Consider the following 23,798-nt stretch of genomic DNA (forward strand, 5'->3'; position numbering starts at 1 on the left):
GCGCGTGTGAAATACCGGAATTCTTTTTCATTAAACTTTCTCATTACGAGAGTAACTTTGTCTTTCTTTTTTTATCTTCTTTCTCAATTTTCTGACCCTAATATTTCGTCGATAAAGGTGAGATATAAAATACGATCACTCGAGTGGATTAATTGTTGTACAGTAAGCAAAAGTAAATTACTTTTGTAAGGAATGTTCAGAGATATTTTGCGACTAATTCCAAGTCCCAGGGCTTGTTCTACCTCGTTGTGAGCGTAAGAGGTTGAATAGCGCGCCTACTACGTAAAACAAAATAGGAAAACTAGTCAAGTACAAGTTGCGTGCGTGGATGAATTTGTTCACCGGTTATCACTCTGCGAGAAGACGCCGCAGAATCAACATCCAATCAATACTTCGTAGTCCAAATTTTCAATCTAGTTGCACATCTCAATACATCCGATTTTGGAATATAAACTTTTTTTTTTTATTAAATAAAGTCTGGCCTAATTTTTTTTTTTTCCAACCTTCAGTGAAAATATAACAATTTTAGCAAGCTTATATCAATTAAAAGTGAAAGGCCACCCACGAAAATGAAATCGGTGTAACGAAAACGTGGCACAACGGCTTGGCAAAATCCGTCGTTAAAATATCTGCCTGTAAAAGCTCAGTACGAACAAAAAACTGTCATTGTTTAAAGAAAAGATTTGTTACGAGAAAAGTGTCGAATTAAATTTGAAAATGAACATTTATATATAGAAAAAGCGTATTTTAATCTTGTGAATGAATAAAAAGACGAATGAATGATGATAAACAATTCATATTCGCAGTTTTATTTATAACAAGTTTATGCACATCTGATTTATTCATTTATTAAACAAAAATAAAATCTACACGATTCACCTAAAATGAAAGAATTTCGCTCAAAATCTTCGCGATTAATTTTTCACGGCACTCGCAGATTCTCGAGATAATTTTCAAGATTTCGAAAGTATAATCGATGTAAAATCATCCAAGATTCCTTCAACAATTATCACCGTGTAACTTTTGTCCGTATGTTTTCACCGTCATTTTTAAAACGTGATACAGAGTTTTCATTGCGACAAGTGAAACTAAAACGGGAGCAAAAAGTAACAATTCATTCAAACGATACGAATGAAAAATAAAGGCGTGGCTGGCCAGCGTGCCAAAGTTTTTTGCACGACGATGGAAGCCGCAAGATTTTGTTGCACATTTGTTCAAAAGATACAACAGCTATGCAATAAATGTTTTTGTTGTTAATCACGCATGCTTGGAGTAACGGAACGATTAAATTAACCAATTTTGAAACGAATTTGTAACTGCGTTTATAAAAACGTAACTGCAAGTTGGAAATTTTACAAACGAATCTTAAAATCACCAAATCGTAATCGCTTGTCGGACCTTTTCGAATAATATTGAAATTTTGTACAAAAAGTCTGACCTGCTGGTGAAATTTTGTTGGCAGATTTTCTTTTTTTAATCAATTACTGTTACGAAGGCCGATCCAAATGTTCGCACGACAATTTTTCATACGAATTTTCATCATTTTCGCAAAAGCTTGCACGTAAAAATTTTCCGCCACTATTTTCCTCCATAACTCAGGTGCAAAAATAACAACAAAGAAGATGCAGGAATACAGATGAAACTCGGTATAACTACAAAACTGAAACGTCTTTACCGGCGAAAAGTTAGTTGCATGGATGTTGTCGTGTTGAAACTTTGAAATCTTGACGTGGAACCTTAACTGTTACATACATACATGTATACGCGAAGATATAATAATACAACTCTTAACTTTCAACCGCTACTGTTGCACTACGTGCGCTGATTACTGAAAGTTGAAGTATTAGCGAGACGAAAAGACGGACCAAAGAGAAGAAAATTTTGTATGCAATGAATTTCATCTGAAATTGACAAATTAATATTGACGAATTTCAGAAGAATTGCCTACACATTTGTCACATGGCATCATTTCATTTCAACACCAAAAACGTATGGTTTCTCCAGTTTTAATGAAAGTCAACCCGTTTCATTCATGAATATTTATTACTTCTCTACAAATGATTTGATATGATTTATTCCTCTTAGTTATATTTACAGTCGATTCCCTACAGTGAATTAAAAAAATCTTACATGCAAAGTCATTAAAAGTTTTAATTGACAAACTTTTACTTTTATAATTAGTAAGTGTATTTTCATGTTGCGAGAATCTATTTCAAGTGTATCATAGAGAAATTTTTAACAAAACAAGACGATAATTGTTTCATTACACATTATACAAACAATGTACGATATTGGTTTGTAAGTAAAAACCGGGAATGTTAATCCATGTGTATAAAGTTATATCAATCACCAATCTATCTTGGCGCGAAGTTACAGTTTATTGTTTTTTCTTATGATTACCAGAAATTTTTTTAATAATGTTGAAATCGTTTAGCTTCGATTTTACGAATTGAAGGAACTTATTTCGCTATCTCAATCGTTGTGTCAATCTCCGTACCAATTAATCGTTCTCCCAATAAATATCGCGTGTACAACGACGGTTGGTTTTCAGATTCTTTCCACTTCCTGGCTTTTTTCAAAGACAACATCGTTGACAAGCAGGATTCACCGTAAAACACGAAAGTTGGAGCACAAACGCGAGGCGGAGTCCTTATTTCCGCTGCAGAGACGACATCGTTGCAGTGCATCAGTCGATTAAACATTTGCTGCGGCATACTATAAACCATGATATAATCTCGCAATGCGGTGAACACTGCCAGGCTTGGGGAGCGGTGTGCAGGATGTCTGTGAGCCTGTTGGCGTACCCGTGTTCGTTCATAATCACACTCGCGGGTCCTGCGATACCGAGGGAAGTGGGTACAGCGTAGATTCGGGGGATTACCCGCAGTCTCCGATCAAAAGTACCAAGTCAGCCTAATGCCGCGGACCGTGTAGCTGCCTACCAAAATTCTACAGAGTTCATCCCTGATCTGTGGCTGCGGAATCGAGTGCATTGTACATTGCAGGGTGTGTACGCCCGAGTGCCCTTCGATTAGAGGTTGACTGTAGCGATGGTCACTGAGCTAAAAGTAATCGATCCATCGATTAAACTTGTCGAACACGACTCGATTGAATTGGTAAAAATTAATCGATTATTTCGTATTTTTTTGAAACGGTGCAGTTTGCGGAAACGGAAAAGTTTTTTGGTGTTTTTTACAGTTTCGATGAAAATACTTACTTAGCTTTCCTTTAATGCATCAAGTAGCTACTTGGTAAGTCAGGCAATGATAATAATTGATAGTTTAATTACATTAATTGATATTGTATTGTGTCGTTCGTGGAAGTAAAAAAACCAAAACCGATTGTGAGGAAAAATTATCGATCATACTCGATTAATCCGGAAAAAATAATCGATTCGATCGAAATTCAATTATTTTTTATCATTCTTAAGGTTGAGGCCTGATTAGGGAGTCATTTCTTTACCGTGGTTATGAATTTACGATGAGCATGGCGTCGGTAGTTGGAGGAATTTCGGAGTTTAACGAACGGGCCGAACTGTTGCTTCAAACTAAAGTTAGAAAAAAAAAAGAAAAAAAAAGGTAGCGATATAATTTATCGATAATTTGAGTTCAGTCGTAGACGAACGAAGGACTGGTATATATTTATGAGTCTACTTAGATAAACGAAAAAAATTTTATAAGAGTTACTCGTAGCAAGGGTTGCCGGTAAATACGTATTCCGCACAGGAAAGCGGAACTTCTTCGAACATCTACGATGGAAATCAGGATGCAACGAAAGTTACACGCTCAAAGAGACTTGCTTCAGTTTGTTTTGTCACAGATAATTGGTCATGCTTCTGTGAGAATTGACAAGTCGCCGTTTTTCCGGCGAGTAAATCGCTATCGCTATAAATGGGAAAAGTTTTGCTTTATATTGATCGTAAATAAGATCGTTTCAGTTTCCTGATTTTATACGGTCGTTCGAACTCACTCGAAATCATGCGCAGTTCTATGTACCTAAACGTGTGAAATGATTTCGAGTCATTTAAAAAATTGCTTCAATTTTGTACGCACAGCTTCATTACTTCAAAAGTTATTCGAATCTATTTGAATTAATTTAACCGTCCACGTGGCATTGAGTACCTAATTAGAATTCGATCGAAGTATCATCAGAGTTTTTAATGTGCCAAAAATTCAATGCACTCGTCCATTAACGTGTACAATAGAAAGAGAAAAACGACGGATAACATCCTATTTCAAGTTTAGAAATTTAGGATTGGAAAGTGAAGTGAAAACCGGCAGTTGCACAACATCGAAGACGTAAAGGAGAAATGAAAAACAATGTCAAGTCAATAATGGCTGAGAGTTTCATGGAATCAGAATTTCCTCGGGGTGAGTGGATACGTACCTATTTACCAGCTATCACATGTTTTCTCTCTTTTGCAGAACACCGGGTAACACGAACTGCAATGATGGCTGGACGTTCAACAGCTCCTGTTCCACACACGGGCCAAGGAGCTTTTACCCTCACTGTATGCACGCGGGAGCAACAAGCCGAGCATCCGTGAAGGACAAACGGGAAATGAAAAGTGCCTGAGGACGACGTAAATCCGCTTGAAATGTGAAAAACAAAAGGGGACACGTTGAGTTGGAACATTTTCAAGTCCTACCGACAACTCCCATAAACATGGTCGTTGACACGATGTGTAGTCGTTTGATATTGCGGGATGAGAAAATTTGCCTTTCACGTCGGATTTACTCGGTGGAAAGAAAGATCTTCAACTCTTTATAGAGTCATTATCGGTTTTGCCTTCTCTGCTGGTGATCGGGTAGTCGAATAATTATTATCTCAATACCTGGCACATCGAGTGGGATTCAGGAAGAGGAACTTTGCAGTTCATTCTCTGTCGGAATGAGAATTAATTTCCAAAGGTAGATTCGTTCTTCGTATTTTTTTTTCTTCTTTTTTTTTTTTTTTTTCTCACGCTGTACCTACAATTATGAGAAGTACTGTTGCCAGAGTAGCTTTTATACGGTAATTTGCGACGAAACTTGTCCTGGTTTATGGCGAACTTTTCTTCCAGCTTACATTCGGTCGCGGAGTTTCCGTGTAAAGGAGAAATTGCACGTATATGCATATACATACACCTATGTATAAATTGTTGGAAAATTTATATATAAGTAAGAAATTTCTAGATTCAAGAGAAAAGTAGAAATCTTTTTAACTATCTTGGAAAGCGGTCTGCCGTGATATATATTACGGTTGTACGCTGTAGGTATACCTTGTACGCCGCTTAATTTTCTAAAGCCGTGCAGTTACGTAAATGTTGACTAATTTCAATGAGCGTATCTCTTAATTTACAACCACCTTCTCAACCTTTATACGTACAATACTTTCCCAGACAAATTTCCTAACGTACTGTTTCCGTTTTTCTTCTACTTTCTTGTTGTTTTTACTTTATTCTATTTTTTGTTTTTCTTTTGCTCTGGAATTGCCTTACTTTTAAGCTTTTATTTATAATGTAAACTCGTACTTTTACAAGAACAAATTTTATAAATTAAGATACGTCAAAATTTCTAATGCTTATGTTTAATGCATAATTCCTAATCCGTGCACGTTTAAATCGTAATTTTTGAGATTGAAACAATCAAGCTTCCTATTTCCTCTTATTTTTTCTCTGCTAATTTATGTTTAGCGATTTCTTTTAAAACTTCGTTTTTGAATATTCATACCAATAATCCTTGTCAGTTATTCAATGGTTCGAATCAACGTGAACATTGAATACGTGTATTTCAGACAAACTCATTTTTGTTTTGACCGGTGAACACATTTTTAGATTTTCCTTTTTTTTCTTGTTTTTACCTGTCTTTGCTGAGCTGCAAGAGGTTGATGCAAACGGAACTTGTAGCGACTCTACAACTTGCCTCGAGTGAGTCTTAAGTATCCGTGTAGTTTTGCCACGCGAGGTACGTGAGGTGGTGTTGCACTTGTCGGTTAGGTTGAAGTTGGCCGGGAACCAAATAGAAAGTAAAAAAAACACGCCGCGGTTAGATGTTAGATATGTGTGTGTGTGTGTGTACCATAGATAATTCGCAGTACCTTCTACGGTACATCGTCGAGAGGCAAAGCTGGATGGTTGGTAAGTAGAAAATTGTAATTAAAACTTGACGCTTAATTGCGCCGTCACATTGAGGGAAAGAAGAAGAAAGCAGAGTAAAAAGGAATAACGCTTGGCGGTTAAAAAATTACAAGATATTTCACGTTCAGAGTTTGAGTCGAAGGAAAATAAATGAATAAAAAAAAATCGCGATCAAACCAAATTGAAGAAAAACAAGCTGACTTGCATGTTTTATTCATATATTTTATATTCTATTACAGCCACAGCTGCATACAATTTTGCAATTTGCAGCGAATGGTGGGTAAAACAATTATACTGGAACCTCGCGGCGGCAGCAGCAGAATCAGCTCAGCACCGAGTAACAAATAGTCGTCGGCAATTTTATTAGTACTATTTTCCGCTTCCCGATTAGTGTTGATTTAAACTCAATTTACAAACCCGATTCTTCGTTAGGTACGGATTAACCGAATACATATATACGTACATATAGTACGTACATAACGTTCATGCCGACCGTGTGCCGAGAAAAATTGCTAGTTGTCTAAAAAATGAAAATTATGTTTCCAGCTGTAACCACAAAATCAAGTACACTAATGCTCAAAAGTATTTTGACAAAGACGGCAATTGAGTTAGTTGCAAAGAAATATAAAATACAAAAATGAACAATAATTTTTATTCAAAATAAGTGAATTTCGTTAGCTACAAAACAAAGTTAAAGCAAAGAAAAATAAATGATAAACGATAAATCAAAATGACGAAGAATTTCATATTGTCAAAATACTTTTAAACGCTACTGTATATGTTACTAATCTATCCGATTATCGTTACTTGCAGTAAATTTTTTCCAAAACTATTGCTACAAATTGATATTGAGGTATTGATCAACTGAAAAAATGCAGTAAACTAAAGAAATGGATATGCAATCCATAAGTAATGCAGTAATATCTAGGAAATGTATCATTTACAATTATAGCTACTTACAGCCATTGTACTAAAAAATTTTAGTCAGTCTGATAAAGTAAATTTTGCTCAATTTGGCTTTCAGTGCCTGCGTCTGCGAAGCTCCTCGTACGACTGCGCATACTTATATCTATACGTTGCGTCGGTGTTAGTTTCCGGTTCGGGAATTTCACGTTCTAGGCTTAAAACGTCCTTGTTATACCATCCGCATCTACTCGTGGCAACGAGGCGTTACGCCAACTACGGTAATTTAGCCGGGCACATTTTTTCCCTTTTTCTCCTACCACTTTCTCATCTTCTTCTCTCCTTATTTTCCCGTTTTCCGTTTTTTACCTCTTTCTGTTTTCTTCCCCTCTCATATATTTTTCCTCGTTTTTCTTACCCGAGAACTTTCCTCGTATTATTCATCCTCATAAATGACGCTCACGCTTCCCGGAAACTATTTGCCTGATCCTGCAGGGTGGCGAGATTTTTTTGAGGTACCTACGTCGTATTCTGTACGGATATTATTCGATTGCGGATATGATTGAATTTTGTCATGTAATTTTTTTTACCATTTTCTTACTAACAAATAAAATATTCAGTTCAAACAATGATCGTTTAAGAATTTCTAAGATTTCTTCTACTTTGTTCACGGAACCTGTTTTATTGCTTGTAAAACTCGTATTTTCGGTTTTAAAAATTCGTAATTAATCAGATTTCGTTTTGTTTCATATAATGTATAGACAATTCTGATTATCATTCGACAATCATGCCAGGTTTTTATACTCATAATTTTATTCTGTCCCGCGACGAAAATCCAATTGAAAAATAATAAAATCGTGTAATAATCTTGGTGAATTGTTATCTTCCAATATCAAACCTCCGTCAAGTACGATAAATCGTATTTTACAATTCTTTCCTCTGCTGAGTGATGCAATCTGTTCAAACTTTGGAAAATAATATTGTTCTGTGATGGTAAGAAAAATTAACTCCAAGTACACCAAACGATGGAAATTCGCTAGAGGAATAAATTACCCCCTGATCATGTAAGTTATGCGAGGATTGGGGTTAAAACGAAGACGAGAGGTGTGAGCTGTAATTTCACGGTGTGCCAAACAAGATTCGAAACTCTCTTGCGCGTTTCATTTTGACGTTCGAATTTTCTTACAGCATCTTGCATCGCGATAAGTTCGCGTTCGGTGAATACGATTATCCATAACGGCACGATTCAACCTTATATAGCGAGGTATATAGCTATACATATGTATATGTACATATCCAAACCACGGTACGTATATGCAACACGTGCCACGCGACCGTGACGAATAGCTGAGAGTCCCCGCGTCCTCAAGGAGGAATTGCCCCCATCCCAGTTCGCTTCCTCTCTAAAAACTGAAGAGTCTTCGAGATTCTGAATGATGAGATTTTTATTCAATTAGTGGGCAACTCAGCCGGTAGATTTTTTGTCGCGGAAAGAGAAGAACGAGAAGGTTCGCCAAAGTGGAGGAGCGGAAAAAGGAGATTGAATATTGGTAGGAAAAATACGGACCCTTAATCGTAATGAGGAGCTTGAGTTAGCGAGAGTGGCATGAATCAGTACGTGCAATGGCGTTCGATTTTTTCCACTTATTTCGACACCGTGTAAGAGCAGCCGGATGTGTGTACGTGAAACACGACACTTAGAGATAACGACGATATTCGAGTTACCTACCCATAACAATTTTCATGGCAACCAGCTGCAGGATAGCTTTAACGGCTCTTTAGTTGCCGTCTCTTCCGCATCAAAAATTCAGCGTATGCTTGCGTCATGCTGGAATTTTACTTTGGATGTTCTTTTGAAAGACCTGGTCTAAAGCGCTCGACCAACTTCTAAACACTTTACCGCTTTTTGATCGAAATGTTATATTATACGTCGAGCTTTCTCGCAATTTAACGAAACTCAAAAGTTCTTTAAATCGGTGTGAGACTCGACTGTTTCTTTTTTTTTTTTTTTTCAATTTTCTTTTCGCACACGAACTCATTCAAAGAATGTATCTCGAAATTCTGTAGTCTAAATTTTCCCCAAAACTGTTCGAAGTTTAAAATCTCCCTATCTAAACGAAATTACAAGGCCTCGTAGAGTTCATTATACCCTCACTGTGGAAAGGTGACGGAATCAGAACTTTACGTAATAGATGTTCTAGGGATGTTGGCACGGAGTACGCAACCAGATGCTGACGGAGCATTGATTAGGATGAAGTTCTGCGACAAAGTGGGTAACAACGACCCGAATTTCTAATTAAGCTTTGAATGTAAATCAGATCGCAGAGATTTTCAAGCCCCTCTGTCGAGGAAAGAAGAAACGGGGGTTTGGCGGGGATTTGGGGGGGGGGGGAGGGGGAGGGGGTAGGATTTTCTTGACGGGATAGAAGAGAGGGTGTCGCGTAAAAGCTAGGTCGTTAGGATAAACCTGATGAATTTACTGCCTCGCAGAACTTTAAGCGCACACACGACATAATATGCATACATATTGCAGTATGTGTACCAGGCATAACTATATGTATATTTACCCGGTGGAATTGCTGTATAACTCGTAGAGGGCATTCCAATTAATTGATCATTGTTTCTCTATTCTCAAAAGTCAAGCACGCGTCCGCTTATTTCATTGTATCGAGAGAAATCTGAAGAGTTTGGTGTTGTAAATAATAATTATAAGGTTTTTATTATCATTTCATTTGGTAGAATTACTGTAGAATTACTATTCCATATTTCAATATGGTGGAACTTTTACGAAACAAGATCTTTGGAAGGAATCGATCGAACAAATTTTATTTCTATCGTAAATTAAGAAGCTCAATATTTTATACCGTGAATTTATCCATACTAAGAAATCATTGTGTAATTGATCGTGGTTAATACTTATTATTATAAGGATCGAAAATTTGGCGTTGCAATGTCGTAGGGTGAAATGTTGTTTCCAAAATCTAGAACCAAATACGTGCAGGCTTCAGAATATTGAACAGAAAAATGTCGTTAAATTTGGCACGGAATTGCCCATAGGCGTGTATAAGCGGTAGAATCGTAGAGGCACTCGTTACACAAGCAAGCTGCATGGAACATACGTTCTAATTCCCGTTTGGATATATCGCCGCGCACATTCCTGTGAAAATAGTTGCAATGAAACAAAACAGATCAAGACTGCCGCAGTGACTATATCTATGTATATACGATGTACGGCGATAATACACAGGACAGAATACGTATACATATATGTATATGAGTAACCGCATTTCCGTCTCTGTCCGGCAATTAAAGTCCCCTCGTCCTATTATTCGATCCTTGCTGCAGGTCCTGGAGCGAGAAAGAAGCCCCCCTCTTCCGGCTGTATAGAAAATAAAACGAAAGGAAAATATAAAATGAAGTAAAACGAGGAAGGGTAAAAAGTCGCGCCCCACCTCCCGGTCTCCTCCTACTTTTGTATCGCTAACTTTTTAGAACCCTTTTTCACTCTCTAACCATCGGTTAGACGATCGTGGAAAAATGAAATGCGATCATTGCATTCCTCTCGTCTGACCTAACGAGGACAGCTACTACTGACACTACTGGCGTTTCTTCTTGTTTCGATAACCGTTTCTCAATACCGAGCCGCGTTTGCCAGTCTCTTCTTTCCGACAAGATTCGACGACCGGTTATCAGATTTCGATCCGCTGAAGCTATTTTAACTTTTAATTCGAAACTAACGATCCCGGAAATTGTAGGCACAGAACTTATTTTCACGCGCGGTAATGTGGGCGATCATTTCTTTTTTTTTTCGTTTCTTTCGCGTACGTTTTTACTTTGCGGAAACATCGTACCTACTCCAAAGGAGACTTTGATTGAAACATGATCGCTTTCGCGTAACGTAAAATTGAAAAATTGTTGATTGAAACCCGTGTTGTTCTTCGGCGTACCTTTTTATCTTTTCGGATAGTTATAATTTTTATATTTTCGAATTGGCCACGACAGATTTTTTACGTGGACTCGAAAGTTACAAATAATTAAACTGAAAATACACATTTTATGGGCAAAATTATCGTATCTGTGATTGTAAATGGCTAACTTCCGCTGTTATAAAAATGCACGATAGCGTTATTAGAAATCTGATTCGTAGAATTTGTCGATGATTCATTGGCGGCGAAAAAATTAATTGTGACTTAATTGCAATAACTTTAAGTTTTACGACGGCTTTGGGACAGAGAAACATACTCTGAATTTCATTAAAAAATAGAACCTATCTGATATTTTACCGCGTAATGAAAATGCGCGCCTTTCTCGCCCGTTATGTTTCATTTTTTTTTTTTTTTTTTACACATTCGTAGTTTCTTGAAAAACTTTGTGATTCATTAATACGGGTTTACTTTTCTTTCGATGAATACTTGTGCGATCCCTCTTGTAGATTTTATTTACATGAAACAAGCCTTGAGCAGAATCCTTTGTCTTATTTTATTACTTAGCCTGGTCTATTATTATTGCAATTGCGTTGAAGCTATGAATATTTGTACAATAGATACATATATCTGAACAGAAGATATTGGAGTCTTCAGTCGTACCGAGACCGGTTTTTACGAATGTTATAAAAATTATGTCGACCCTCGTAAAAGTTCACTGTTCATCATCAATTTTCGATACGAATATAAAAATATCGATTCCTTACGCGGCGCACGTTGTTCTAAATTCTTTATTTTCCTCCAATAGTTACGGCTTCGCTGAAAAATAAACTCGACTGAAATTTGCACCCGATGGGAATATAAGATTAAATCATAAATTTGAGTGCAGCTAGTTCTCTAATATTAAAGATCGTCGAGTACACTTGTAAAGTATGTCAGAGTAACGAAGTTGCTGATAATTTATTAAGTTTGTTGAAACAAAGAGTAAACTCGAGCGGATGAAATTCTTTTATTTCTTTTTCTTTTACTTTCACGATCATGTTCGCATATTAGATTTTATTCAAGTTCTCCAACGAGTCTATATACACAAGGAGGGGAGGAAAATGACGAGAGTAGAACCCGCGGTGAAAAAGTCAATAATTTTACGATCGACGTGCGCGTATTGCGAATGTATAATATCGTGGAACTGCGAAGTATCTGTTATGCAAAAGAAATGCGAGATCCGCAATTCCAGGCCGGACTTACACCGGGGAAATCCGCCATTGGAATGAATAGCCGCAGAGCGAATTCCGGCCTGCTTTATGAAGTCGAGTATCGCCGTTTTCAAATCCCGAATTTTTACGAGATCAATAATAATTTATTCACTGTCATGATTCTCTCGCAGTTCAGAAGGAATGAAAACAAACCCTTCACACAGTTACGGTCGACTTTCCTTCCGCGTATCCCGTATCCGCTTATCCGCCGGAGATTTATAATTGCGATAAGCGGCTTGCTCCGCATTAACATTATCTGGATTGTACGGAGGAACGGGCCGAGTAGGAGGAGGAATTCGCGACGCGGTCGCGAAATTTGATTGACCAAACACAAACCGCGGTCTAATCTCGCTGGCCAATAACAACCGGAATTACATCAGGTTGCGGGCCTTATCAGCGTCTCGATTAGGCTGCAAACAACAGAGGACTTGCGGTTTTGCCATATTCCAGTTGGACCGTGAAGCGGAATTCGGCCTGCGACTACACAAGAGACGGAGGAATTTCAAGCTGCAATAATTATCCCCGCAAATTATTATCTCGGGTATCCAGAGCTCCGCGAATATACTGGGACACATTTCTCACATGATAGGTGGTGAAATAATTTCGGAACAAAAAGACGTTGTTCTGACAAAATATCGGATGTTATTTTATTCATTTTTGTTTACTTATTTTATTGCCATAGAAAAATAATTATTGAAAACGCACAAATGCGTCTCAATGAACAGATCGTGAATTTGAAAGTAACCGCAGCTTCCTAATGTACTGTGTAATTTAGTTTGAAAGATCGGGTCCTGCAATTACGTACGATCTTCTGCTTTTAACTTATCGATTCTTTTACCTCGGTATACCTGCGTCACAATCATGCATTCCTTTTATTTTTTTTTTAATGATCGATCGTTGCAAAGAACAAAAAAAAAAAAACTCCAAAGGATTATACGCCTCTTTTACACTAAAATGCTTTTTGGGGCTGACAACTTTATTCCTCTGTACACGCTGTAATTGATGTGAAAGGGAAATTGCGGGGAAATATTGAACGGGAAAATTTCGAGGGGTGTAATCGCTACTTGCCACTCGTCGGGGAACCAGTTACGCGCTCTTCACCACCAGCGGCATTTATTACCTCCATTTTTACCTAAAAGTTGACGTGCAGACAGTGGCACGTTAAAGGACCCAGCATGGCGGTGTCAATTGCTAATTGTGCAGTTCGAGTTTAAAGTAATTTTTCACTTCGAAAATTGCACAAAGTACACAACTCGCTGTATAGGTATAAGGGAACTGTGAAGAAACAAATGATATTTGTTCGTTTGATGCGGATAGGACGGGATATCACCATTTTGCAACAAACCAAATGACGAATTCGATACCTTATTATTATTTCAAATGCAAGGGCGCTGATCGAAAAATAAATGGTAATTTCTACTTTTGGCATGATGCGTTCATTCGCTGCCATCATTGCGTATTTTAACCCACGAATCAACGCTATTGTTTTACGGTATATGTGCACCACGTATATGCGCTATACTCGAATGTGAAATTTTGCCAGGAGCAGGCTTCTGAAATACAGAGCAAATTTTCAACCACCCTCGCATTGCGGAGGGTAATATTTTACAATTAAATTCAAACTTGTTTTTGTTCTATCTTCTCGCTCTCTCTCTTCTCTTTAACGCACCTCGGGTTGTACATTAAATAACCATAAACCAACAAGGCTGCGCAGTCTTTTATTTCCTTTTTTCCATCATTAAAACGGCATGATTTTTTTTTTCCTTTCTAAATACCCTCTCAAGCAGTCCATTAGAGTGATTCAAAAAATACCGAGCTTTTTACCTTGAAACTCATTGCTAAATAACTAAATCCGGTGATAGCTATTCTCGGTATATACATTTCAGGTAAATGCAGTAATTAACAAAAATGATACAAATTTGGTGTGACAAGAATAAATAAAACATAATAAAATCATAATAAAAGAAAAACACAAATAATAAAATTTGGCGGTCAAATTGGTAAGTATGTAAATAAAAGCGTATAATGTAACATTGTATAAATGTAAAAACCAGACACATAAATCTAAGATTCTGACGCAAAGGACAGAAAAAAAGCTAAAACACTCGAAATTCAACCAGTAACACATGCATATTTCAATCACATAATTATACAATGCAGACAACGTTCAATTCGATTCTGATAACGATAGTAGTAGTAGTAGTAGTAGTAGTAGTAGTGAAGTATAGTGACATGCCGAGGTCTAAGGTCCCCATGTGGATTAAATTTTTAATTAAGGTGTAAAATAAATTACAAGCCGAAGTCAAAGGGATTCTTTCGAACGTAAATTCGTCATTCCAATAGCCTTGTTTTATCGTGGATATACATATTCAACATGTACAGTCTGTAGCGTTGGGGGTAGAATAAGTTGCGGTCTCCATGTATTTATCGTCCAAATCTCCGAGCTCGGATTATACACACACATAGGTACGCTAAGGGGATCGAGAATCTGGAACAATGATAGCAAAGTCCAGCCATTAACGTACTTTGGAAATTGTTTTCACGAGGAAACATCGCTAATAATCAAGTGTGCCTCGCAGTATTCATTACATATTTCTACAATATCTAATGGCACTCTTTTTTCTGCCATGCTTTTCGAAATCGTAGACAACCAAATGAAATATCAAAAGTTTGGAGAACGAAGTGTTGTTGTAGTATTCTAGGTCGCGAAACCAAATTTCTAAGCTATAAAAAAACAAATTTAATCCAACTGTTTCGAACAGATGGAAAAATTATGTCGGCAGAATTGTCGACTTTGTACGTATAAATTGAAGGAAACTATTGAATGCAACGAAAAAAATGTAATGAACTTTTCAGCAAAAATATAAATGGGCACGTGAAGTAGAAAAAAAAAAACAAAAAAACAAGACGATTTTTATTTCCCACGTTTATGATAAATAAAATCCAATTTTTTTTAGTATCGTCTCGAAATGTTCAAAATTGAAATCTCCTCTTAGACACAATATTTATGGATTCCGATACAACCTTTTTAAGCCCCGTTTGTACAGGTTTCTTGGATATTTGTCAGCAGGTTACCAGTTTCTTTATATTGTGATTTGATTCTTGAAAGTGAGGTAGGAAAATGTTATTCAAACGCAACGTGACCCTCTGTCTCTGATCTTCAGGGATGCTTCTAAATCCATTGCGGATGCACAAGGATGACTGTAATAACTTGAAACACGGACACCAGAGACCTCATGCCCATTTCTACACCCAAGTACGTGGTAAATTCTGGACCGCTGTAGAAGCCGCTAAGTGCTGACCTGAAAACCGGCGTGTCCAAATTTTTCACATAAAGTGTCATCAGCCTCTGGTTTGTGTGCTCCAGGGATCGCTAGCGTGAGCTTGGTGCACACGTTATGGCTGCACTCCATCGCATTAAATGTGGCAAGGATCCAATAGCCGGGGAATTGATTGTGAGTTAACAAGACACTTTGGAGCGCCACGTAGGTCGCGCCGGCGGACGCTCGGCTCGGGAAGGAAGCAGTCGGCTCTTCTTAATTGAGGAAAGCTTCTAAAAGCAAATTAAGGGAGGGCAAAAAAAAAGAAGGCGAAAATAAGCCCCGGTACGGCTCTGCCTAGTTATGCCGTTACGGCTGACGGCGGGGGAAACCGACAAACAAACAGGGCGGAAGGGAAGGAGGATGAAGGACCCCGAGGAGGGATCAGCTTCTTATTTCGTTTCGTTTCATTCCCACGTATATTTCATTTATTTTATTTCTCCTCGTTTCGTCTCGTCTCGTTCCGTGTCGTTTCGCTTCCTTCTCAACCATCTACCTCGCCTACCGCCCACTCCATATTCATTTCACCGCGAAATTAGCCTCCGGCAGTTCTCCACCGGGCAAACAACCCACGGCACATTTCAGACTCAGCCACGTAACAATTCCGCCCTCTCTTCGTCGCCGGATGTTAGCTCCACAAAAAATTTTTCACCCAACCATTACCTATACGGCCACAAATCGCACGCTGTTAACTTCGGCTTGAATCAATCCCCGTTGATAAGCGAGGACGCGTTAATCGTTCGCGATAATGTGCGAATACCGCATAACGAGCTACTAATCCATTACAGATACGCGTATAGTATTATGTACTCACTCTAGCTGTCGCCGATGGGTATCCGCTGGCAGATAATATCGACGTTGAATTGCAACTAATCATAGAGATAATTCACCTCGCACTGATTCACACTCTCATCAAGCCGTCATCCCGGCGGGTTCACATATCGTCCCTTCAACACTACGTATAACCGTGCACGCGCGAAACCGCGCTCAAACACTTCGCCAACTGCTGTAACTCCACTCGTGACGAACGGAATCTCGCTGTTCCGCGTACGTGGTTTGTGTCTAGTAGCTATTTCCTTGAGTTAAGATTCACTGCGGCCTCCCGCTGCGGCCATTCTTCCCGTATTCATCTGCTCGTACAAGACTTCGACCAGGACATGAAGAAGCCAGCGTTTTCGTACATAACATTTTTTCATCCGTCAGAGCGCACGCCCTGCTCATCGGATGAGTATATTACTATATACATATATGTATATATATATAGATATATATATATAGTACATATATAGTATATATATATATATATATATATATGTATATATATACACGTGTCAGTTTGTGACGGATAGTTTTAATTTGACCTAAAGGATCGCCGGCGGGTGAGGCTGACTTTTTCGAAGACTATCGTGATCCCTGTCGCCTGGCGTCATCCAAACTTTTCACTCAACACACCGCCTCTCTTCGAGTTCACCGTTCTTCAGCTTTTCAAACCTTATCGCGAGCCTCCTCGACCGCGCTTTGTCGCCGGGGGTTAAAGTTGAAACTCGATAACGACCTTGGATTAAAACGAGTCTCAACTGCGACTATCGCAAATTCCCGCACCTAGTGCCCCTGTCATTTTGGGTGGATCACCGGAGCTTAAGAAAACCGCACTGATTTGCCAGAAGGTCAAGTTCACCAAGATCCGGGTTGACCAGCTTGACCGCGCTCGGCGTTCGTACTCTTCAGCGATGTTCTACACTGTACTGTCGTGTAAGAAAGAAGGGGAATAACAATGATAGTAATGGGTGTAAAGATCAGCAGAAGTGGAAAGAGGTAATAGAAGTTTGGTGCCAACTTGCCTACTGCGCATTCGATTTGATTTACGAACCGTTATACCACACCACGACACTATCTCCGCAGTCATACCCTGCTCATCTCTCTACACGTACGTGCATATCTCGCACGACACGAATTTCACGTTGGTATACTATTTAGCCTTTGGTCACACGCGAACCACGAGGATCGAATAAAGATCCGGAGAACTTGACACTCGGTACTGAAACTTCCCAACTCGAACTTTGACCGTTCTTCAAGCAACCCTCGTGACATCCATGCTCGATAGTTCTCGCCTGGCCAACCGCGGCGGGCGTTCAAACTCTCCGCGATCTCAGACCGTACCCAGCGCTTGAACCAGGTCCGCTCTGTTCCTGGTTGTCAGAAGTTTGCCAAAGGACTGCCGGGCAGAGGCGGCAAACTCTGACGCGCATACCGCTCACGCACCAGCTGCCCCACCCCCATAGTATATAGTCACCTTTCATCCCCTACCCCTGGAACTGAGAGGCTGTCACACTACCCGCCGGACTCGGCGAGGAACCGAGGCACCGCTGCCCCGCGACCTCGGCTTGGTCAGCCACGGGGAAACCACGATGCAGCATCGCCGACGCCTTTAATTACCAGAAATTTCCAACACTTTTTCTTCTGTCGAGAAAAAAGGTCCGACTCATGGTCCGTGAGACGGAATTTTTCACGCAAGCTCTTTCGGACTGCATCCTTGCCTCGATCATCGGCCGCATGCACGTCGAGGCGTGAGAAGGCGAACGCTGCATAGCGAGCAGCTCTAAATACGTCACCGGAATAACCTATCGAATCCATTCTACCGCTGGGTCCGTACATCGGGGCAAGGTGGCTGGTCGTGCCACAGCTCTCTATCTGTTTGTATTTCCCCTGGGAAGCGTGTATATTCATGTGCCCAGATAACGGGCATATGTGGACTTGATACAACAAACGTACATCCGAGAGTCGCATTGATACGTTTACTGCACTGGGAAAATTTACTCTACCGAGGTTATGCAGGTGGGTACAATATCCCGGCTTTAACCGACCACCGACAATTTAGCAATTACCTTTGGTCCCGAGCACGGCTCGCTCAATTACTCATTTTTCTACGCTGACCTCCGTTCTCTCTTCCATTTATCCAACGCACGGACATCGAGCAGTGACGTACCGTGGTTACACGTCACAACACCGCGAGACTCGACTCGACTTATGCCGGCACGCGGATGCTTTCACCCTCTTTTAGGATCGATCCCGTTGGCATCGGTCCGACGTTGGACCGGCGAAAAATGGAACGTCTCGACCCGCAGAACCAATCAAAACCCCGAAATTATTTCCAGCTCAAAATCGGTCTGGGATTATTTTCCATTCAATCCGATAACGCGGCTCTCTTATATCTCCGCCGAACAATCGTGTCCGGGTACTCCCAACGGTGCAGTGCCTTTCCGGTGTCCGGTGTATACGACATATGCACATACATGTAGTGAAAGCAGAATTGAGACACGGAAAATGGAAGATTAAATTAAACCTCAAGGGGCAAACTGAATCTGAGAGTAAGCGGACTCGGGTTTTACGTCTAGACAAGAGGACGCCGTCCAATATTCAATAAATTCTCGAGATTTCGTGAACTTCAACAATCACCGCAGCTCCAAATGAGAACTGCACCGAATGGGGCTGGCGGTGGCTTCACGCCTGGTGGTTAATAGGACCGCATTGTTGGACCTTGTGGAGGGTGAATGGAGCGCTGAGGCCTCGCAGTGACTCAACTGGCGGAGCAGCGTGCCGGAATCCACACCGCTTCAACCTTAATCGTGTCTCAACCGAGTGCAGTTTTGGATCGTAAATGGTAAATGCATTGTCTGGAGACGCGCGGACTCTGCAGTTCGAGGAGAATCTGCGGCGCGTTAAGCGCCACTAGACTGCAGGGTAATTCTCCGGCTGCACAAGGCACCGCGGAAATAAAGCGGTTTCAACCAGTTACAAGTCCCGCGCTTCTGACGATGGACTCCCTCGTTTCCGACGTCAGACGAGGTCTCGTCTCTCTCCCTCTCTCTCCCTCACTGTCTGACAGGCAAGTTAATAGTTTGTTGCACTGTGATATACCGACAAACAGTAAAGCCTCTACCAGCGAGCAGCCGAGCCTCCCTTGCTGAGAAGTGCCGGAGCCCAGGCAAACAAGAAGCTGAGCTGGAAATACAAGAAGCACCCTGTATCATAACCGTCCCTCCGCATCAACTGCACCCTCCGACAATGGCGTAGAGACGACAGTGCGGATGTGCGTTGAAAGGTCCTTCGCAGTTGTCGGCCTCCTCTGAGGGTTGGAGCGGTAAGTTGTGCGGTTGTGCATTTGGCTCTCGTGCCAGCCCATTCCGAGATTGAATCTCGCAAAACTGCAGCCCCTCAGATTTCGCCCTCTGTCTCTGACTGCCACACGGTATAATTAATTCATAATGCCCAACTAATTGCGCAACCATGTCGGATAGTTGTACACCCATGCGAACACAATAGCATTTAATTTGTTCCCTAATTAAACAGACTGCATCGCGGATCCGCCGGACTTGGAGTATCTGCAAAACCAACTACACTACACTTGCACCAACCGTCACGGTGGTCGGTTTTCAGAGTTCTACGGTTAACTGGGAAGATATTGCGCACTCGCTGTTTCATTCCGCGATTTGTGATACTTGGATCCTTTAACGATAATCACCGTTCTCGACAGTTCGGATATCAGTATGACCGCGGATGAGAGGTTGCGCTGCTGGTAAAGAGAAACGAGGTTTGAAGTCTTGCTTGGTTTTGCTCGGAAGTTTCCCGGAACTTGAGCACGCGGTTCTCACGACGTGTTGTGTCGTGGCGTGCCCCCATAATTCCCGTCGATCCCAGGGTTAACCACGAGTTTACCTATTATTATCACGCAACTGCAGCTGTCAGGCAAGCAGCCAGTGAACCGGTATCCCAGTATATCTGGCAAATGCGGGATGAGCGGCGGAAGTGAGATCTGTGAAAATTCCCCGTACAATCCAGGTTGTAAGTTTTGTCGTGTGGCGTTATGATTTATATGCCCGCATATGATATGTGCTGCCGAGATGGGGACAGAAAAATCCTCGGAAGGTCGGTATGCTGAGCAGAATGGATATAAGGGATGGAGAGGCTGAGAAAGAGGGGAAAGAGGGGAAAGCACGGGAAGCTGAGTAACTGGGGAGCCTCATTCGTGATCCTTATCGCAGCTTGGCGAAAGAACGAATTTGCGTATCGAAATTGGATTCCTATTCCCTTAGATTACAAAACTGAGTTAAGAGGCGGCTGTACTGAGTTTCACACACGTGGGAAACATCTGCGCCTTAAATTATCCGCTGAAAGATACTTCACATTTATATAACTCTCAAGGCTCTGACTTTTTCAAATTCTAATTGATTGAGAAAAAAAAATCATTGCGCTTGAGTCTTAGACTAGGCGGAACTACGAAAACCTAAGTCAATATAATCTGTCATCAGGAAAATTCAATCGTTGCCCAATATGTCCTATCCGAACGACGGATAGTAGGGATTTCCCGTGAAAGTCATCGTCGATTCCGATTGGATGGTTATAAACATTTCTCAATTCTTTGGGACGAAATGTTGCACGTATGTGCTGCGTGGCAAGATTTCGGCAATTGATCTCTGAGCGGCCATCGTAACCACTTTGACAGATCCATCGATTGGGCTCTCATTGTCAGTCGAGAAGAGCTCCACGCCCCAGTCAATTTCCTATTCTGGTGATTCCACGTGAACGAAAAGTTTAATCACCGTTCCGTGAGGCTCCAACACTGTGCGTAACGTCGGGGACGCTGAGTTGGTTCGGTTAACTCGACTCCTCGACGGCTTGAAAACGCGGCGAGTCGCGACGTGACAAAGGCTCATGAGGAGGCCGTGAGGAATAGGAAGGAGGATAAGGAAGTCGAAAAAGGGCAGGGTGGAAGGGAGTTTGGCGCACGAGGCTCGCAGCTAACTGACTCAACCGTGCGAGAAATAAGCAATTCCCCCGATAATGGTCTCCACGTGTACCATCCACCCCTTACTTAGAAGGGACATGGTTATGCCGAAGGTGTAAGGTTCCCGCGCGAGCGGTCGAGAATAGGAACCGGGAAGAAATGCCCACTCGATGCCTTATAATGCGATCTAGATCAACGTGCATGATCGATTTTTCATCGAAAATCTGTGCGGTTTACGCTGTAGAAGTGGGCGAATCCTCTCGCGTTTAATACAAGTGATCGGTAGGCCGAGACTGTGCTCCGAATATCGCTGGAGGTTCTGAACTGAATGGTCCACCACCTTTATCGCAATCAGCGCGTCTAAATTTTTTGGCAGAGTTTGGGATACACCCCCTGATTTATACACCCTTTGACTGATCAAAGTGAACGGTGCCAGAGGCGAGAAGGTAGGGTGGGAAATTGCTCGGGGACTGGGGAAAGTGGAAGAGACGGAGCAGGCGATGATGATGGATCGAGCCCAGCGCGATTGGCAGCTCCGTTATTACCTACACGTTGAACAATAACGGGGAATCGGAATGCGATGTTGAATGAGTGCTACGCATTAGATAGCTGTCTCGTTGACGAAATTGGGTCCAGCCACAGCCAAGGCAGTCTAGGCTTCCGATGCGAACTTAAAATCCACTTTGCCGATGGAGCTCATTAGGATGTTGGGTAACAATGCTGATTGTGGTAGACGGTGAACAGTGACAGTCAGATAGAATATTCTCAGCGACTGCGCGTGAATCTGTACAGGTATAGTCAATTACTCTACAATTACTGAACCGGTCCAATTAGCCTATTTTTAAAACTGATTCGTCTATCATAACCACATGTAACTGATATCTTGGACGTATGAATTTCTGTAAACATTGTATTTAAGGCGGTGGGGGGAGTGATACGAAGCTTTTGGGTGGGGGTCAAAAGTTGTAAGGATCAATATTTGGAACGCCCGATGTTTCGAAATTTCAAACATGCGAAAATAAAATAACGAAAGATGAATTCTTCGAAATTTTGATGAGTGACTACCAATCACTGACACTTTTACGTATCCAGATTTCGAACAGCCATTCCAAATATTGATCCTTCTAAGTTTTGACCCCCACCCAAGGTTTCTGGATATTCTAGGTGGAGGAGAAACAGCAACTAGACCCTAATTTTGTGGGTATCATGTTCCAAAGGGTGTTCCTTGTTTGGAGCTCTGTTTCGATTGGTAAAAATAATGTACAATAATATTTTTATGAAATTAAGGAATTTGAAATACACGCTAGAAAACGTTGTAATTACGCCTAAAAACCTCCACCTGTAAACAATACTCTATGACGATAAAAATGATTGTACGTTTTGGAATTTTTAGTGAATGTAGTATTGATATATAAAATAAAAGTGATCCGTAAGTTACTTTTTGGTACTGTAGGTCGGTGAAAAAACAAAGAAAATATAATAATCAACATTTTAGACCAACTTTATTTGGTGGTGTAACCCGTTTTTCGGTTCATATATATATATATATGTGTGTATGTATATGTATATATTGATTTACTTATAAATTCCGACACGTAAGGATCCTATATATATATATATATATATATATATATATATAAGATTGACTTGTGTGATATTTAGTCGATACTTCATACTCATTTAACAAGTAAATCAATTTGCGCAACTTAGTCATTGTTTAATAATTATCGCTAGTTTGCTCTACTGTATGTTCAAATCATTTTCGCATTAATTTAGAGACTTTTATGTTTATGTTATATAATTATACATTTGTATTCTCAGTGTAGGATCCTTACGTGCCGGAATTGGGGCAGTGCTCTCTGATTTTGGTTATTTCATGTGTTGTCATTAGCGAAATAGCAACAATATTTATGGACGTAGACATTATAAATTGAGTAGAGATGTTTTATAGATAGATCTAAATATAAAACTATAATAAGCTAGCCTCAATTTCTTAGCATTTTTTAAGGTCTAAAACTTTTTATCTTAGAAATCAATATGAATGACTCTTTCTCGACTGATTAGACACCGAGAAATGGGGAGAAGGCATTTGAAATAGTGTAGAAACAACAGATAATAAAATACAAACAGGATACTGGAAAATTACTATATTTATTGATTTTAATACAGGTTACATTAAATGATAACAATACGATATCATGAATATCGTGTCCTGCAGAGATATTTTGCACTTGTGTGCAGCACAGAACTTAAACTATACTTCAAAGCTAAAAAAAAACAACTATCTTGAATAACGTTTTTCATATTCCGCTTAGTGATGTGCATATATTGTACTTCTTTTTCCACATATTCTCGCTATCTTTCACTGTATAACTATTTATAGGCTTGTAGAATTACTATACACTGACACTCAGACACTTGTGCTGGAATAAGAGCATATTGAATAAACTGTAATTGAAATAATGAAAAAATTTTGTAGCTGTGAATTTGTCATTT

The 23,798-nt window shown here is 40.2% G+C and overlaps 1 protein-coding gene across 1 annotated transcript in view; it reads right to left on the bottom strand.

Moving 5' to 3' along the window:
- The window catches only part of LOC124211919 (defective proboscis extension response 14), a 201,211-nt gene extending 183,493 nt beyond the window's left edge, over positions 1–17,718 (bottom strand). The window contains exon 1 of the mRNA XM_046611454.2: positions 16,332–17,718. The gene's annotated coding sequence lies outside the window, so the exon portion shown is untranslated. The remainder of the gene's footprint in view (positions 1–16,331) is intronic.
- Positions 17,719–23,798: the final 6,080 nt, after the last annotated feature.

This window comes from Neodiprion pinetum, chromosome 2 (genome assembly GCF_021155775.2).
Source record: "Neodiprion pinetum isolate iyNeoPine1 chromosome 2, iyNeoPine1.2, whole genome shotgun sequence".
NCBI classification, from domain to species: Eukaryota; Metazoa; Arthropoda; class Insecta; order Hymenoptera; family Diprionidae; genus Neodiprion; species Neodiprion pinetum.